This window comes from Girardinichthys multiradiatus, chromosome 10 (assembly GCF_021462225.1).
Source record: "Girardinichthys multiradiatus isolate DD_20200921_A chromosome 10, DD_fGirMul_XY1, whole genome shotgun sequence".
In the NCBI taxonomy this organism is placed as follows: domain Eukaryota; kingdom Metazoa; phylum Chordata; class Actinopteri; order Cyprinodontiformes; family Goodeidae; genus Girardinichthys; species Girardinichthys multiradiatus.
In genome coordinates this window covers 17,030,418-17,046,874 of record NC_061803.1, presented here as the reverse complement: position 1 = coordinate 17,046,874, position 16,457 = coordinate 17,030,418, and positions in this window count along the sequence as shown.

Below are 16,457 nucleotides of genomic sequence, written 5' to 3'. Positions count from 1 at the left end.
TAGTGTTTTGTGTGTCACATAGCTAGGAAATGTGCCTACTCTCTCAATTGAAAAAAGAGAGTGGGCCTGAAGTTTATTTTTATATAACTATTGTCACTGTATTAAGTAGACACAATATGATATTCATAAAAATTATAGCCGCTCTCACAGGTAACACACTTGATCATGCAATCAGGATTAAAAAGTAACTTTTCATCTCTATGTGCAAAAGCATTTGAATGAAGTAAACAAAAAAGGATACAGGATTTTAAAACATACATGAATACATACAGGGGTTGGACAATGAAAATGAAACACCTGTCATTTTAGTGTGCGAGGTTTCATGGCTAAATTGGACCAGCCTTGTAGCCAGTCTTCATTGATTGCACATTGCACCAATAAGAGAAGAGTGTGAAGGTTCAATTAGCAGGATGAGAGCACAGTTTTGCTCAAAATATTGAAATGCACACAACATTATGCGTGACATACCAGAGTTCAAAAGAGGACAAGTTGTTGGTGCACGTCTTGCTGGCGCATCTGTGACCAAGGCAGCAAGTATTTGTGATGTATCAAGAGCCATGGTATCCAGGGTAATGTCAGCATACCACCAAGAAGGACGAACCATATCCAACAGGATTAACTGTGGATGCAAGAGGAAGCTGTCTGAATGGGATGTTCGGGTGCTAACGCGGATTGTATTCAAAAAACATAAAATCACGGCTGCCCAAATCACGGCAGAATTAAATGTGCACCTCAACTCTCCTGTTTCTACCAGAACTGTCCGTCGGGAGCTCCACAGGGTCAATATACATGGCCAAGCTGCTATAGCCAAACCTTTGGTCACTCATGCCAATGCCAAAAGTCGGTTTCAATGGTGCAAGGAACACAAATCTTGGGCTGTGGACAATGTGAAACATGTATTGTTCTCTGATGAGTCCACCTTTACTGTTTTCCCCACATCCGGGATAGTTACGGTGTGGAGAAGCCCAAAGAAGCGTACCACCCAGACTGTTGCATGTCCAGAGTGAAGCATGGGGGTGGATCAGTGATGGTTTGGGCTGCCATATCATGGCATTCCCTTGGCCCAATACTTGTGCTAGATGGGCCAAGGACTATCAAACCATTCTTGAGGACCATGTGCATCCAATGGTTCAAACATTGTATCCTGAAGGCGGTGCCGTGTATCAGGATGACAGTGCACCAATACACAGCAAGACTGGTGAAAGATTAGTTTGATGAACAAGAAAGTGAAGTTGAACATCTCCCATGGCCTGCACAGTCACCAGATCTAAATATTTTTACGAGCCACTTTGGGGTGTTTTGGAGGAGCGAGTCAGGAAACGTTTTCCTCCACCAGTATCTTGTAGTGACCTGGCCACTATCCTGCAAGAAGAATGGCTTAAAATCCCTCTGACCACTGTGCAGGACTTGTATATGTCATTCCCAAGACGAATTGACGCTGTATTGGCCGCAAAAGGAGGCCCTACACCATACTAATAAATTATTGTGGTCTAAAACCAGGTGTTTCAGTTTCATTGTCCAACCCTTGTACATCCAATCAATGTGTGAGTGTTTTAATCTCAGTACTGGTACAGCTGTTCTGTGAAGACCCTAAAGGTTATTTAGAGTTCATTAGTGAATGAGTAAGATAACAATACTCTCATCTAAAATGTGTCAAGAAGTGGTGTTTAACCCATCAATAACAAATGGATGGAGAATAAGCACAGTAATTAGATTATAGTTGACAGGTGTCATGATGTGGCGTTGACGGTCGGACCAACGTCCAAGAAGGCTTCTAGGAACAACAGGAATGAAGGTAAGAAGAATTCAATGGTCACACTTATGGATCCAGGCAGACTTGAAAAGCTCAGAAACTAGCAGGTAAACGAAGGGCATAGGGAACCCGAACCAGACCAGGACTCAGTAACAGAACCAGGCATAATGGTGCAACACATTACATAAAAAACAAGGAATCAGCAAACTATAATGACAACCAGGGAACTTAAATATAAACGGAAATGCAGGGTAAACCAATGAACAGAGAAACTAGGTTATCAAGGGAAACTAGGAACAGGTATGGAACAGACTCCAGGGAGACAGAGGAAAACAAAAACCAGACCAGGTTTAAATTAACCAAAACAGAAACACAAAATACAGACAAAGGTTGGGCATGACAAAAGGTCTTTGATAACTCTGGAGGAGCTGCAGAGACCCACAGCTCAGATAGGAAAATATGTTTAAAAATGACAACTATTAGTCATTTTTTATTGTGAAACAATGTGGTGGCACTATCATGCTGTTGGATTCTTTTGTAGGAAAGGCCATGTCAAAAACCATGTCACTGTTTAATCAACCGCTTCACTGAAGGTGGGGGAACTTCAACCTTATTTTGACAGATAAATCCCTCTTGCATGTGTAATGGAAATTCTTTTATTAAGTGTTCCAAAGTGTGTGACCTTTGGGTTATCTCACTTCTGTGAACATCTGTGTCAGGGAGTAAACTGTAAAAGCCATTATCAGAAGTTTAATGGTTAAAACCCACAGTTAGGATGATGTGTTGGGAAGGACAGATGGGTTCCCAGATACCTTAGTCACCTCTGAACCCGAGAAGGGTCAGTGGTCGTAAAACACAGACTCTTTGAAGTTGAGATAACACTGTCATGTTCTGGTATAAATACTGTGTGTAAATGTTGATCGGGGCTCTGTTTCAACTGACTTGCTCGGTGACAGAGTCATTCAAACGCTGAATGCCTTTGATTAAAACTTATAAAGACAAAGTCTGGATTTTCTCTTGTTATGAGTCAACTTTTACCCACTTTGATAAGAAAATTCCACAACACATAAAATAAACACAAACGATTCTCTTAATTATATATATGAAGATTTATTGAAGCCATATAATTCTGATATACCACCATTCTGGTCCAAAAACCTTCACCTAAAAAGCACTATTCTACACAAAGGGGATAAAAATGACTACCTAACAATAGCCTAATAATAAAAAATATATATACGCATTGAGGGTCTATGAAGATCAAATCAGCAGTTTTATGGACAAAATCTGTAATTTGGGTTAACTTGGAAAGAGAAGTCCTCCTGGTGTGCTGATGTCTCGATTTCGATGATCAGCTGGTAAACGGTGGGTCGCACCTTTTTCAGTGAAGTGTTGTGAGTTTTTGAATATGTTTAGGCCTCCAAACAGCCAACTCATTTTCCAGGAGAATAATAATAAACATAGCGATTACAATAGGCCTTTGCAGCGCTTTGCTGCTCAGGCCTAAATATGTGGCATGATTAGAAAATTTATGTTTAGACACTCTTGATCCAATCTGACTAAGCTTGAGCTTAATGTCTACAATTACTAAATTGGAAGAGAGCTACTCCACAAGACAAAGCATTGACTCAAGGAAGCTGAATGCACATGCATACCACAATTTTGGGATCTTAAATCTTTAAACCAGTTTTAACTTTTATTTCCTTAACTTTTATGTGCCCAAGAGTGACTGTAGCTCAGTGGTTACAGTAGTCATTTTGCAATCAGAAAGTTATAGGTTCTATTCCACCTTCCTCCAAGTTTTAGATCTCAGTATGTTCAAGCCTTCAGAAAAGTCTACCATGTTAATTTTCTTCTAAAATGGTAACTGATTCTAAAAAAGATACTATCTTGTTGACAACTTGTTGCTGTTTCTAATTGAGATAGATAGATAGATAGATAGATAGATAGATAGATAGATAGATAGATAGATAGATAGATAGATAGATAGATAGATAGATAGATAGATAGATAGATAGATAGATAGATAGATAGATAGATAGATAGATAGATAGATAGATAGATAGATAGATAGATAGATAGATAGATAGATAGATAGATAGATAGATAGATAGATAGATAGATAGATAGATAGATAGATAGATAGATAGATAGATAGATAGATAGATAGATGAAAACAGAGGCAAATATAGAAATTTACCACCCCTTATTTTTGTGACATACCATAACTTCCATGGTTTTCTCAATCTAATCAGTTAGTTTATATAATGCCATTTGAAAACACGTATCAAAGCACTTTACAAACAAAGTCAATTTTATTGAATAGTACAGACAAATTCCAAGTCAAGGACATTCCAATTGATCCTATCCAACAATGCAGTTAACTTAAGTTTATCATTAAAATTGGTTAAAATGTTTTCTATCTAAGAAACCCAGCAGATTGCATCAAGTCAGTGTATTGCAGTAATTATTACTCCTCTTGGATGAACATGTAGCGACAATGGACAGTCACTTGCATTGTTCCGTTGACTTAGCAGCAATCCCTCATACTGAGAATGCATGTAGCAAAAGCAGAAAGGAAAACTGCCCTTTAACTGGAATAAACCTACAGCAGAACCTGGCTAAGAGTGATCAATATTAGGCAGCAGTAGCTCACTTGATGCCTTCCTCCAGGAAGTTGTCACAGCTTAACAGAACACCAGACCAGATGTTGCTTCTATGAAAGAAAAAAACAGCGAGAGAACATAAAGGTAAAAGTTGAAATAACCCAAATTAATGCAAAATTGGAGAGTAGAAAAAGAGTAGCAGAGTAAGGAAAAATGGTCATTATGTCCTCCAGCCGCCTAAGCCTATATCAGCATAACTACAGTGATAGTGAATCTAAGGCTCTCTAACTATAAGCTTTATCAAAAAGGAAAGTTTTAAGCTTAGTCTTAAAATGAGACAGAATGTCTGCCTTGCATACTAAAATTGGGAGCTGATTCCACAGGAGAGCAGTCTGATAGCTAAAAGGTCTGCAACCCATTATACTTTTAGAAACCCTAGGAAGAATCAGTAAACTTGTGAAGTGCTCTGTTAGGAACACATGGAGCAATCAAATCTCTGATGTGTGATGGAGCTTGATTATTGAGGGCTTTATATGTGAGAAGATGACTTTTAAGTTCAATCTAAAGTTATTACTATGCCAAAAAGTAAAATAAAAAAAACAAGTCTTACTAGATTCAGACTAAAGATTCAGACTACTTATAAAATGTAGGACTCTATTATAACCTAACAGGAAGTGATTGGACATAACAATAGGCAATGTAAAACCATAGTGCTAGGCTGCCCCCTGGCAAAAGAGCACCCTAGATGGTGAGCCATATTAAAATCCTCCACTAAAGTTAATTCAGTTTTGACAGACATGCATAAATGGGACAGGTGTTACAAATGTCTCAGGTTTACTGATTAATGATACTTCTTGTCTTGCAGCTACCAAATAGACACTACTGAAGTGTTTGTCCATGTGTTGTGTTGTTTGTCCTTCAGTGTTTTGTACCCTTACATGTCTCCTAGTCTTTATCAGTGTTTCAGCATGGGGCAGAGAAAGGTGATATTTCATGGTCAAACCCATCATTTACCTGAAGCTGTTTTATTCTCATCAACAGCATAAATAATTTGAACATGCTGGACCAATTAATGCAATAATTAGTTTTGCTTTGCAAACAAATGTCCACTTGGCTGCAGTCGGCGCTCATTTGTGACTTTGGCAGTTAGATTGTTTGCCTCCATTCATGTCCAACCTTTACATCTGGATGGCTTTCAGTTTGGAATGTGGTCTTGAAAACACAGCAGTAATATCATGCAGCTACTGAAAACATAAAACATGCAGTTGCTCAGAAGAATTAATATTCCATACTAATAAAAATGATTTTCAATTAAGACATGTTTTTATGGTCATGTTATGAGCCTGGCTGCTCTCAAAGTGCTGTAGCAAAGCCTTTTAGCTGAAAGTTGAGTGGATCCAAAAACTGTGGCAGAAAAAGGTGTGCAAGCAATATGAAAAATCACAGTTATGAGAGGATTGTGAAGGAACACATTTCTGGGTATATTCATTAGAAATTAGGTCAGTGATTCAAGAGCCTTCAAAAACAGACATCCAGGACGCAGAGTACAACTGTTACACTCCTTCTTTTCAACCCTTTCTGATTTTGAACCAAAGACAATTTCACTTTTTCCTGGGCTAAGGAGACAACTGACTGGACTGTTGCTTATTGGCCAAAGTCCTATTTTCAGATGTAATACATTCTGCAGTTCATTTGAGAGTAAACGTTCCACAGTCTAAAAAGTGGAGCCACAGAAACCAACTACTGTGAGATCCAGTGTGAAGTTTCCAGTTAGTGATGATTTAAGTGAGACATGTCATCTTCTGATGGTGGCTCACTGTGTTTTATCAAGTTCAAACTGAGTGGTACAATCTAACACTTCAGAGCACTTCATATTTCCCTCAGCTGGCAAATTGTATGGATATGCTGCTTTTATTTTCCAGCAGGCCTTGTCACCTGCTTACACTGCCAAAAGTATCAATACCTGCTTTGATGACCATGGTATCATTGTGCTCGCATGATCTAAACCCCATACAACATCTATAAAATATTTTCAAAAGGAAGATGAAAGACAGCAGGGCCAACAATACGGATGTACTTAAGGCCCTATTAAAGAAAATTTGAATATGATGAAAAGTTTAATATATTTGTCACTCATAAAGTGAAATTCATATATTATGCAGATTCATTCCACAAACAATGAAATATTCCCAGTGTTTTTTCTTACAATTTCAATGATTATTACTTATAAATCAAGAAAACCCAAAATTCAGTGTCTCAGTAAATTGGCATATTACATAATTTCAATAAAAAAAAGGATATTTTAAGCAGATATGTCAGGCTTCTGAAAAGTATGTTCACTTCTATGCACTCAATACTTGGTTGGGCTTCCTTTTAAATGAATTACTGCATCAATATTACAGGGCATGCAGGCAATCAGCCTGTGTCACTCCTTAAGTATATTGGAAGCCTTAGTTGCTCTGAAACCATACTTCAGGTAATCTGCATTGTTGGTTCTGTTGTCTCTCTTCCTCTTGATAATACTCCATAAATTCTCTATGAGGTTCAGTTCAGGCAACAGTGCAGTTTTTTCTCGTTAGCCCAAGTAAGAAACGTCACATTTGTTTCCCAAGAGTGGGGTTTGTCTTTATGTAGTGGATATTGTGCTATGAATCAGAAAAAGGCGGACCCAAGATTCAGCCAGACACAGTACTGAAAGTTTAAAAGGTTTATTCAGCCACAGGAAAACGTCACACAGGTAACACTCCTCACAGCTTCCAGGAATCACTGAGGCAGAAAGAGGGATTAGTGACTTGTAGTCTCTCCAGATTTCGCAGGGATCAGAAAAACCTGCTTTTGTCTTGAGTGGAACTTGAAACCCAGAGGGGAAACCTCAGTGGGCGGCAGGCGGTGATCTCCACAGCACAGGTAAGAAGTGACTCCAGGCTGAATAATCCGAGGGCTAGGCTGGCTCAATAATCCAAGGACAGAAACAAGGTCAACAATCGGAACAAGAGGCGTCAGGCAAGGGGCAGGCAGAGGCATAAACCAGATGCAGGAAACAAGGTCGACAACCAAAATCCAAATAGTCCGACAGGGAGCAGGCAGAGGCATAAATCCAAAAAGCAAGGCAAGGTCAAGAACAATGATCAGACAGGAAGGAACGCTGGATATCTACTCACACGATGGCTTTCAAAAATCTGGCACCGTCTGCTTGTCAGAGTCAGTATATATCAGGGAAGACACAGGTGCTTGGCATTCCACAGATTGCAATACACTGCAGCAGCCACCAGGTGCATCTAATCTGCTGATTGTAGCCAGGGAGACAGGGTAGAGCAGACGTGCCAGAATCATAACATATTGATGTGCTTATGTAGCCTTAGCCTAATTGGATTTTGCTTGACAATCCTTTCAAGGCTGCAGTTATCTTTGTTGCTCGTGCACCTTTTTCTAGCACACTTTTTCCCTCCACTCACCTTTCTATGGATATTCTTAGATACAGCACTGTGGGGATGAAGAGAAAACACAGCAAGCTCATGTTACTGGACCATCAGTATTTAAACCACTCATTAAAATAAAGTTTGTTACAGCTTTAAGGCACAATCCAAAACAAATTTTGTAGCATCAGGCTCAGCGTCTCACTTAAGCAGTTAAGGACCTCAAACAAAGCAAAACACAATGTGGTTTCAAATGCTGTCTTCTTCAGAGCAGTGAAAGGTAAACTGCTTTCTACTTGGAAAATGGCTCAGATTATTTTCTCCAGAAGCTCAGACAGCCAGTTTCAGGTTGCTAGTCTTATTTCCGGCTGGGGTACAGTCACTGGATGCACAAACAGCAGACTGTAAATTATTTTGGATCAAAGTTTTCAAAGATGCAATCTTTAACTCGCCTAATGGGATCAAGACATTCACACACATGTCCTTGCTGCTGGCAAAGGGAAGGAAATCTTCCGCACGCAGAGGTTTGTAGGTCTATGACATCATGGGGATTCCAGCTGTGAAACTCCTTCTTCCTAGGAGCTGTCATGAGAGTTTATTACTCTGGTAAAAACTCTGAATCCCAGAATGCAGTCTCTTCTGGTTCCTGTGTGTTGTTCAGTCCTTGTTCTCCTCCCATTACTGGGCCCAACAGATGTTATGCCACTCCAACAAAAAAAACAAAAAACTACTTATTTTAGGGCTATTTACACAGCCTTGCCAATAGAAGCAATACATGAGGAGGGCACTGTACATACTTTTAAATTTATTTAAAATTATGTACAGTTAAGTTATGTACAGTATATTTCAATATATATTAACTTTTTAAAATTAAAAGAACTTTGATTTAATGTGGTGTCCGCACTTGATGTCTGGTATTACAATTTTAATTTCATAGTTTCATAGAAATAATTTACTTTTAGCATAGTTTTAAAACATATTTTGTTTTACATAGGAAAGGGCACACTTACAGTTAGAATTCGGTAATAACATTTTGTTATACCCCACACAGGTGAGTCAGATTCCCTGTGGTTAAAAGGCTTCCTGTTGGGATAAAGAAACACTGTGTGTCATGGCAGCTGCAGCTTTGCATCGTGCTGTGCACTAATGATCATAATTAGGTCTTGAAAGGCAAGTAAATCCCTGTGGAGCTCAGTAGAGTTTCAGTCCAGTAAGTTGATAAGGTTTGTGTAACACAGCAGCATTTCTTGGCCCTATAGTTGAATGACTTTCACATGCAAAATGTTGGACTGTTTTCTAAACTTAATAATTAAATGAACAGAACAATATCTGAAATTGTGTTGTCATATCTGCACAAAGACGTACCTTTGACATTGGAATTTTTTATGGGTGTGCCTTAACAGATCACCCTGAAAGTTGAAAAGACTTTACAACTGATGTCTTGAAACTTATGTTAAGGGATGAAAAGTTTTATTTGAGAGCAAAGAACAAATTTTTGTGACTAAGTACAAAATGGTTTCAACTTAAGTACAACTAAGCAGTACCACTAAGTTGCAAAGTACAACAAACTATTAAAGCTTCTATCTCAAAAAGGTGATACAAAAGTAAACAAATGTAATCATTTGTGTTTTTTCTCTTTTTAAAGTCAGTTTGACAGTCACCAGAACAACAGAAGAATGTTTCAGAACCCTTGAACTTTTTTACATTTTGCAACCTTGCAACCATATACTTCAAAATGTAATATTAGTAATGTTTGTAGACCAACATGAAGTAGCCCAAAATAGGAAGTGGAAGAAAAATTATACACCATTTTATGCATTTAAAAATAAATAAAAATCTGAAAATGTTGGTGTGTATTTGTATTGTCCCCTGACTGAATACTTTATAGAGCACATTTATTTTCAATTAGCAATACCTTTTGTAGGGGTATGTACAGGTACATCTCAATAAATTTGAATATTGCACACTTTTATTCCCCTTTCATTTTGATGATTATTGCTTACAGGTAAACAAAACCCAAAATCATGGTCTCAGAAAATTAGAATATCACATTAGACCAATCCAAAAACTATGTTTTAAGCACAAATGCCAGACTAGTTTGTTATGATATAAGACTTGTGGGGGTGCTGCAACGAGAAAGGTGCTTTTTGTACTATTTTGTTTACAGTCACCAATGTCTGAGGGACCTTAAAATGTTATCACCTGTGTTTAAGTTGCTGTAAAACTAAAAGGTATTTGTGCAAAACTCATTTGGGGTATTGTTTTGTGCAGATTAAAGCCTCCTCTTGTGCTATTTTTAAGAAAAAAAAAAATGGCTGAGTTTGACCTAGTTTTATAGACCACCAAAAAGGGGCGTGGCCTAGTCGTGGTACGGCCTCCGGCCTGGTTGGTAAATGCTGAAATGAATTTACCTCAGCTTTATGACTCCCCTGGATTTCCTGGACCTACACGCAGAACCACTGGTTGAACTCCACATCCTGCCTGTCCATCCTCCAATGCAACTCACCTCCTAGAGGAGTCCGCTTACACAACCCACCAGCCTGTCAACCTCAGTCAGTGGCTTGCTCATCCTGGAACTCTCTCATCCACCTCCAAGTAAGAGTTCAATTCTCTCAAAAACATTCTAAATCATCCTCTCCATTACTTTCCGTCATCTCCTTCCCAGTGAGGCCTTCCGCTGAGACCAGACACCTGCCAGATTCCGAGTCAGCCTGTTCTTTCAATTAACTTGTTCAAATCTTTATTCCTGTCACCGTGATTGTGCCTGCACTAGAATTCCCTGATTCTGATACTATATGAGAGGGTTTTTTTTACCTCTAAGTCATAATCATTAAAATTACAAGAAACAAAGGCTTGGAATATATCCCTATGTGTATTGATTCTATATAATACTCACTTTTACTTTCTGAGATAATATGCAAAAAACATTGCATGCAATATTCTAACTTTTTGATATGTACCTGTATATCAGCTTTTAAAAACCAGAGTGGTTGTCCTAATTTAAGAAAAGGGAATCAAATAATGCAGACAATGTGGTGGTCCAATTTGGATCCTGAGTTTGAATCCAAGTTGGGGGTCTTCCTGTGTAAAGTTTGCATATTCTCTGGTGTGCATGTGTTGGTTTCTTATGCGTACTCCAGCTTCATTAAATAGGGTCACAAAAACATGCATGTTTGGGTAATTGGCCACTCAACTGGTACGCCAACTTGCCTTTAGATACATGTGTGTGCATGAACAGAATGGTGCACACAATGCTGATGTTGTTCCTTGTGTTCATGGACAGGATCTGAGGCTGCAATTGGGAAAATAAGGTTTTCTGTCCTAGGAACCTCCCATATTGGATTTTTACAGATTATGTGATTCTGTTGACATCTTTAAACCTGACACTTAGTGCACACTGCACTGGTTTCAGCCAAGAGCAAAACGATCTGCTCCTTTTATGCAGAAAAGGGTGGAATGATCTCAGCAGGTTTAGGTTGAATCTTTGCTTCTACAACTAAAGTTCTTGGGGGTCATTTTCATGAGAAATAGGAGGCTAAAGTGGGAGATTGGTAAAGGCTTCAGGGCTTCATCTATTGTAATCACAACATTCCACTGTTCTGTCTTGAACAAGAAGAAGCTGGGACCTTGAGATTACCCAGGATAAACTGCACAGCATCACCGGGTAGATAGATGACTGGGTTTCCTGTTTCCCTCCTGGATTTCCTACCCAAACTAGATGATTGGGTGATCGAAGTGTTAGCAGTTTTCTAAAGGTCATTAATTTTCTTACCAGTCAGAATGCAATAGGCCTTTTAAAATGGGAGCTTTAAACTGACTAGAGCCAAAATGAAGTAGTTGGGATATGTGATAAGTTGTTATTGCAGCATTGTGCATTATAAAAACATTGTTTTGTGAACATTCAAGGCTTTTAAACCTTTCAGTGGATCAGCAAAATAGAAGAGCTGTAAATTACCGTAAAATGAGCTTCTAAACGTCATTATACAGGGGTTGGACCATGAAACTGAAACACCTGTCATATTAGTGTGGCAAGTTTCATGGCTAAATTGGACCAGACTGGTAGCCAGTCTTCACTGATTGCACATTGCACCAGTAAGAGCAGAGTGTGAAGGTTCAATTAGCAAGGTAAGAGCACAGTTTTGCTCAAAATATTGAAATGCACACAACAGTATGGGTGACATACCAGAGTTCAAAAGAGGACAAATTGTTGGTGCACGTCTTGCTGGCGCATCTGTGACCAAGACAGCAAGTCTGTGTGATGTATCAAGAGCCACGGTATCCAGGGTAATGTCAGCATACCACCAAGAAGGACGAACCACATCCAACAGGATTAACTGTGGACGCAAGAGGAAGCTGTCTGAATGGGATGTTCGGGTGCTAACCCGGATTGTATTCAAAAAACATAAAACCACGGCTGCCCAAATCACGGCAGAATTAAATGTGCACCTAAACTCTCCTGTTTCCACCAGAACTGTCCGTCGGGAGCTCCACAGGGTCAATATACACGGCCGGGCTGCTATAGCCAAATCTTTGGTCACTCATGCTAATGCCAAACGTTGGTTTCAATGGTGCAAGGAGCGCAAATCTTGGGCTGTGGACAATGTGAAACATGTATTGTTCTCTGATGAGTCCACCTTTACTGTTTTCTCCACATCCAGGAGAGTTACGGTGTGGAGAAGCCCCAAAGAAGCGTACCACCCAGACTGTTGCATTCCAAGAGTGAAGCATGGGGGTGGATCAGTGATGGTTTGGGCTGCTATATCATGGCATTCCCTTGGCCCAATACTTGTGCTAGATGGGCGCATCACTGCCAAGGACTACCGAACCATTCTTGAGGACCATGTGCATCCAATGGTTCAAACATCGTATCCTGAAGGCGGTGCCATGTATCAGGATGACAATGCACCAATACACACAGCAAGACTGGTGAAAGATTGGTTTGATGAACATGAAAGTGAAGTTGAACATCTCCCATGGCCTGCACAATCACCAGATCTAAATATTATTGAGCCACTTTGGGGTGTTTTGGATGAGCGAGTCAAGAAACGTTTTCCTCCACCAGTATCACGTAGTGACCTGGCCACTATCCTGCAAGAAGAATGGCTTAAAATCCCTCTGACCACTGTGCAGGACTTGTATATGTCATTCCCAAGACGAATTGACGCTGTATTGGCTGCAAAAGGAGGCCCTACACCATACTAATAAATTATTGTGGTCTAAAACCAGGTGTTTCAGTTTCATTGTCCAACCCCTGTATGTGTACTGGGATAATGACGTCTTTCTGGAAATATGATTTTTTTTTGTTCATAAAAGAAGTAATTCATAAAACTTAAAATAATAAACGGTAAGCTGAAATGAATAGCAGCCCCTGTGTCTTTAAACGCAGCCACTTCTAAAAATTATTCTTCAATTACTTTGAAAAAGGCTAATTCAGGCAGTTCCTTTTATTTCCCCCTCTCCAGGAGAGAATGAGCCAATGCAATTAAAAAGAAAGAAACATAAATGTCAGAGATTAAAAATGAGCTCAAATGAGATGATTTGCTTACAGACAAATAACAGATGGAGAACAGGATTCTTCAAGTTAACCTACCTGTCAAATAACAGTATGGGATCTGCCAAGGAGCTCTAGTCTCTATAACACACCTTTGTAATTCACCCCGCTGCATTTCTTCTTACGTAAGCAATTCTTAAAGTTTTCCAAACTGGCTTTAAAACTCTGACCGAGTTTTAAAGCAGTCTTAGTCAGTCATTTTTTACACCGCTTCTTCCATAGTGGGTCGCAGGGGAGCTGGTGCCTATCTCCAGCAGTCTATGGGCAAGAGGCGGGGTACACCCTGGACAGGTCGCCAGTCCATTGCAACACACAAACAACCAACCACACACACACACACACACACCTAAGGGCAATTTAGAGCGACCAATTAACCTAACGGGCATGTCTTTGAACTGTGGGAGGTAGCCGGAGTACCCGGAGAAAACCCACAAATGCACAGGGAGAACATGCAAACTCCATGCAGAAAGACCCCCGGCCGGGAGTCTTACTGCAAGGCAACGGTGCTACCCACTGCACCACCGTGCAACCCCGGCTTTAAAACTCATCATAGCAATTCTGTGTTAAGAGTTTTTAATATTTTTTAGCAACAGACTATGGTGACTGTGTACTACTTGTGCTAATGGACTTAACAGCCAGCAACTGACGCTACAGGCTAGTGATGGGAAACTTGATTATTTTTACTGACTCATGTTAATTTGAGTCACTCGCCAAACTGAATGGGGTTTTGAGTCATTTGAGTCACTGAGTCAGTGACTATGAGTGCCACTCAAGTTCCACCCAATGCCTGTCCACACTGATTCATACTGCTAAAACCACTGATTCAAAACAGGAAAAGAACATATTTTTTTGATAGTGACAAATTAACAACTCCTAAAGGAAAAACCTTCTTTCTGAATAACACAAAAAATAAAGTTTCCGTAGTGACAATGTTTTTGATGCATCTGGCAAAAATAAAGAAATAAATAATTAATAATGTCAATAATACGGCAATAAAGGGCAAGACCCTTAGTGAGGACTTTGCAGCAGCGGTAAGAAATCACAACAGTTATTTTTCCTTTGAACAGACAGTGGAACTGGCTAAACATTTTCTATTCATTTTACTTTGGTATACAACCATTACATCAAATGTGAATTGTTTGTTTCTACCCTGCCATGTGGAAATTAGGGTGTAGCAGCGTAATATCAAGGGGAGCGACAAACAGCCATAGAAGCAGAGGAGTGAGTGACTGAGCTGCTGTACTGTAAATGAGTTAGGGATTGGTTGTGCCAGACCAACTTTGTGATTCTTCACTTCTGTGAGTGGCACTTGGTTCATGAGCTTGTAATGGCGTAATAAAAGGTCCTGTTCGTGGTCCTATTCCTTTTCTTTGTACCTGCTTGCATTTGGTGCTATATTCTGGAAAATCACATTTCCTTTCATTTTTATGCCAGGTTTTCCTTTTCGCTGAAGCACATCATTGAACACCCTATGACCTCTCCTTAACTATGTTGTTGAGTGTCATTTGGTCCAGTCTTGCTTCGGTTTTGTACCTGAAAGGAAACCATTTCATCTCCATGTACTTAAATGATTCCATATTGGTTTGTTTATCTTGGTTGTTTAGATTTAATGACCTAATGTAGATAAATTGGGAAAAAAAACTGTTAATTTTTGCAAAGTTTTTAATGCACAATATTTGTTTTGTTTAGCGATTTTGTTATTTTTAAAATTGCTTTATAAACATACGGCATCGTGTATAGTATAGTTTTTGTTAACACTGATATATTTCCATTTAGCCTAAGTTGGACAACTTTATAGAAATTATCTCAGCCCTAACCTATTCCTAAATCCACTTTTTTATTCCTCCATTCCTGTATGTCCTCAAATTTTAGCAGAACCCTGTTTCTGCTTTTCTAATTCTCTAGTTCTCTCAGTTCTCTTTGCTTAGGACATAATGCTGTGTCTTCAGCTGACATCTGACATAGGCCAGGCAGCATAGTCAATAAACTCCTCTAACTGAGAGCCAGTGTTTGCTGTTTATTGACAACATAAGACCAGCGAATTAGGTGTGTCTCTGTTGGGTGCTCGCCATCCCGCCATTCTCCTACCTGTCGACAGCTGTCCGCTTCCTATCCATCATTGGTTCAGCTTGGTCTGTTGTCTGTGTCAAAGAATGGCATGTCACCTGAAAAACTACTTCCTTCACCTTCCCTCATGTGTATAGTTGGGATTAAGTGCATGAGCCAGAAAGGGAGAAAGTGAGCATGAAGAAAGAAATAGACCGTAAATATGGAAATGAGAGTTTTGGTTATTTTTGGGTGTATATGTGCATAGCTTTAGTCTCTAGCTGTATCTATAATCCCCATTAGAAAGGCACCAACAGAGAGACGTTTTTGCACTAAAGCACATTCATAATAAATGTTTATGCCTCTGGACACAATCTCTGCAGCCTGGCAGAGGCATACAGAAGATTTCTGTTGCTAAAGCACTTTTCTGATTAGAGGTTAGCCTGAACTTTAGGCTGGGATAGGAACAAATTTCCACTATCTGTTATTTAATTGTTAAAGACTCCATTGCTCCTTCTGTTTTGCTGCCCCAATTTAACTTTAGCAGTTTGATAATGGTTTAGTGGATAACCAAAAGTGCTTTTAGGCATTTATCAGTCTGGTCATTTAGGTAGACATACAATAAATTCTTGGATAAGTCAGTTTCAGGCAGTAATTCCTGCCATGAGGCAAACTGAGCACCATCTCTGGAAAAAGTCTCAACAGCTCTCCCTTGGGTGTTTTGTATCATCCTCCAGTCTCCTCTTTTTTTTCACTTTTGGAAATCTCCAGGACCAGGTGGGGGCGATAAGGCAGAGACGGTGCCACAACTGGCTGGTGGACTGGAAACGCCACACCAGCGCACCTAGGGCTGACAGTGATTAATGAACCATCTAGGCTGTGATAATTTGTCACTCACCAGTGCAGAAGGGTTTATTTATCAAGACAAGTGTCTCAGAAACCATTTTTTTAATATGAACCTCGTTGCTCCCAACTCTTCGGATTTTTAGCTCCTCTGCTTTAACCTTACTTGACTAGCAGTGGGGGTTGCCCGTTTTGTTAGCAGTTCACATAACTGGTGCTGGAGGTGAACAGGCATGCCCAGG